The 3868-nt window shown below is 42.9% G+C and overlaps 1 pseudogene; it reads right to left on the bottom strand.

Moving 5' to 3' along the window:
- Positions 1-628: 628 nt before the first annotated feature.
- On the bottom strand, positions 629-2185 carry LOC115870156 (annotated as a pseudogene).
- Positions 2186-3868: the final 1683 nt, after the last annotated feature.

Raw genomic sequence — 3868 nt, 5'->3', positions numbered from 1 at the left:
AAAACTGCACACAGGTATCTAAACTGCACACAGGTATCTAGCTATACATAAAGATTTTAAAATGTATGTTGGAAAATGTTTGCCTTTTAGCATCTTTTTTTTCCCCCACCAAAGGCTTATTACATTACTCATCGCATGGGTCAGTTAAAAAAACAATTAGATGTGGAAATGTCATGTGAAATTACAGCCAAAGCAATTACTAGTGCAGTTCACTGATGTATTTTTAAGCATATTGCTCAAATGTTTAAAATCTGATTTTGAGAGAAAATATATCTAAAACATTTTATAACTGGCCAACTTTTATGGCAATTTAAATTTTTCCATATGGCCAACAGCTGAATACTTTCTGCCAGCTTTAATGTTCCTCTCCTTTTTTATATAAATACTCACTTTCAAAAACAAATTTAAATTATTGAGAAGAGAACCATTTCCAGAGCTCATGTTGACAAAGAACTTTATAGCACTTAAACCACATCTTTGTGGTCTATCAGTCAGGTCATTCTCAGTAGCACACAAGGAGTTTGAGCTCTGTGAGGATTTTTTAAGAGGTTGGAAGTAAAGTTTCCTTCGTTTTTTTTTTTCTTTTCTACCTACAGGTTTATTCAGCACAAAATCATTTCCTCCGACTTCACTGGGGTGCCTGATCAAGTTCACGACTAAATCTGACTCTAAACTAGAATTCTGTTGCTGGCGCAGCCCCAGCATCGGCTTGCACTCACGCACCAGTCGGCACGGGGTTCTATCTGTGCCTCAGTCTTACTGGTGGCTCACCGTGCCTTCAGATCTTTGGGTTGTGGCCTCTGAAAGATTGTCACACAGGGCGGCAGGTACAATCTCAAGGGGCTGGTGGAGGTGATCCCCACAGTACTGGATCCCATTGTTGGTAATGTATCAGTCGAAATGCCTATAGTCAACTCTTTCACAAACCCTCGGCACTTGAGGGAACACTTGGCCTTCAAGATGTGAATGTTAGGCATGTTTTTCTCTGCCAGTTCAGGGTGCTTTGGCATGTAGACATCTTCTTAACCACCATCATCCCATCTTTGAAAAGGAGTTCATAGAGAGCAACCGGTTCTTCTTGGGCATCAATATCGAAGTCAATTCTGTGTCCTGAGATGGGGCTGGAAAGCTAAAGTTTCTTTGACACTATTGATTCTTCCATAACTAATTCCCTGCTAATAAACTATCTCAGTTTCACTGCTCATTGCATGGGTCAGTTTAAGAAAACAAACAATTAGAATGGAAACACCATGTGAAATTACAGCCAAAGGAGAACCAGGCTTAGAGGTCACTCTCAGCATTGAACTTAGTTTCCTTTTTTAAACATGAGGATAAAAATGTTTATATCATAGGTCTGTCTCCCACAGAACTCTTTACTTTTTAAGCTGGGTTCTATAATTCATGTGAGGTGACAGGTCATAATTCAAGTGACAAATGCTCAGGATACAGTTGTTCAGTCAGGGCAGTTGCTTCTCGGATGAGCCCTTAGGTCAGCCTCTCTATAGCCCTCAGCCTCTTTGCTTGACCTCTGCCCTGTTCAGTCAATATTACAAAGATCTTTTTAGGCTGTCAATAAATGTCCAATGGGCATGTACCCCTGTCATAAGCCTCAGTCTGGGAACACTCAGCTCCAGTCAGCCCACCCAGCTTCCCAATTAAGTGACCAGAGGCAGCCTACTCTGTAAGCTAGCTTCCTGCCCCCAACGCACTCAGCTTTTCTTGTTTTGTGGGCTGGGACGTTAGTCCATTCTTCAAGCAGGGTTCTTCTCTTCTTGTTTCTCTGCCACTCGGCTGGTATCACAGTGACTTCCTCGATTAAGGAGGTACAATGAACATGAATCTGTGGGTCCCAAAAATACACTCTGCTCCTGCCTTCTCTCTGACTGGTAGTAATTTCCTGAAATAATCATTTTAATATTAAGAATTTGCAGTCACAATCAGCTGGGCCAAATGAGAAATGGTGATCCTTCTCAAATGAAGTTTCTAGAACTAAACACCTCCAGTAGCCACAGGCTGACCTGGCAAGATACATATTCCCTTTGAATGGGCAAACTAAACATTCAGGTAAAAGCCATCAAAATGCCTTGAACATTATTGTTGCGATTAGAAGCCATCAAGTCAGCTCTGACCCACAGCTAGCTAGCCTATGCGCAGCAGGAAGAAACACAGCCCATACCTCAGCCATTCTCAGTTGTTCCTGTGCCTGAGACCTCCACTGCAGGCACTGTGTCAGCCCAACTTGTTCGCTGCCCCTCCACTTTACCAAGCATGATGCCCTTCTCCAGGAACTGGTCTCTCTCGTGACAATGTATCCAAAGTATGTAAGACAAAGCCTTGCCATCATTGCCTCTTAGAGCACTCTGGCTTTACTTCTCCCAATCCAGATCATTTCTCCTTTTATCTGTCTATGCTACATTGAATATTCTTCTCTAGCACCACTATTCCAATGTGTCGATTACTCTTTGGTCTTCTTTATTCAATGTCTGAGGTAGTTTATTGTGCCAACCTGGCTAATAAACACATGTGAGGTTAATTGAAGGGTGGAGGGATAAATGGCTCAGTGAGCCTCGCCTTTCTAGTTCTCGGGTCTCTTGCTTTGTGATGATCGGATCAGGGGCAGCTGCCTTAGCCAGCTTCCTGCTTCATCTGGCAAGGCTCACTTCCTGCAAGACATCCCCAAGGAGAAGCAGCATGGACCTACCCCGATGCAGCCCTGGGTGCTGGAGCAGCCATGTGGAGACTCCTGCCAACGCTGAGATGCTTACACATTCACTGATTCGGCTTTCCTCCTGCAGTCGGCTTCATAGTGTGTGTTTTGTGAGATTGGTGTCGGACATATGAGCTAATAATGTTGGACTTGTGGGCTTGGGCAGCACTGGGTTGGGATGTTTTCTTGATGTGCACTTACCCTTTATATAAAACTCTCTCTTATACATATGAATTTCTGTGGATTTGTTTCTCTAATGTACCCAGACTAACACAGGAAACAATTCACATGTATCTGAGGTGTCTGAAATAATCCTGGCTTCGGTGAGGTGCACTTTAGTCCTCAAAGTACATCCTTGCCTTTCAATATTCCAATGGAGTCTTGTGCAGGATATTTACCTTGAACATGGTAGGATCTAAATATTTACTTCATTAGTAAAAGTTTTAATATTAAAAAGTCATTAAACACAGTGATTTGTGTCAATGTGTCCAATATAGATTATTGTCGATTTTATAAGATTAACCAGCAAAGGAAAAGATAAGGCAATGCAGAAACTTCTCTGTGAGACAATTAGTACGACCATTTGTTGAAGGCTCTGGAAGACAGCCTGTGTGTTTCTTGCATTCTAGTGAGCATCAGAGCCTTCTGCCCAGTGAGATGTGTTCTTGCATAGATTTCCTTGGGTTTGTCCCTTTCTGAAGTTTACTTGACTTATTGAATTATTAGGTTTATGATTCTTGCCAGGCTTGAGAAATGTTTAGCTTAGGGAGGGAGAGAGAGTGGAACACATCCCGGCCCACCAAGCTCCGAGGACAATATTCCTGCTCAGAGCAGCCAATGCACAGAGAGGACCAAATGGCCGGCCCCACCATGAGACACAACATCCCTCACTGACCAATAGCACTATTGGGGACAACACTAGAGACACAGTGTGGTAATTGTACCTGATTTGACCCCACCATACAGGGCAAAACACTAAGGGCATACGGCAGAGCAACAAGAGGAGCAAAGCAATGAAGTCCCTGAGGAATACCAAAAATAGACTGTGGTGTCAGGGCATGGTACCCCATCACTCCTAAAGGTCAACAAACAGACCTGGAACTGCTTATAGGCTTTTCTTTTGTGCTGTTGCTGTTGTTTTATTTTGTTTTTGTGCTTATT

Source organism: Echinops telfairi, unplaced genomic scaffold, assembly GCF_000313985.2.
Source record: "Echinops telfairi isolate 266 unplaced genomic scaffold, ASM31398v2 ScPeMD7_443;HRSCAF=831, whole genome shotgun sequence".
Classification (NCBI taxonomy): Eukaryota; Metazoa; Chordata; class Mammalia; order Afrosoricida; family Tenrecidae; genus Echinops; species Echinops telfairi.
Note: the sequence above shows the minus strand (reverse complement) of the source record. Positions and strands in the feature narration are given on the sequence as shown.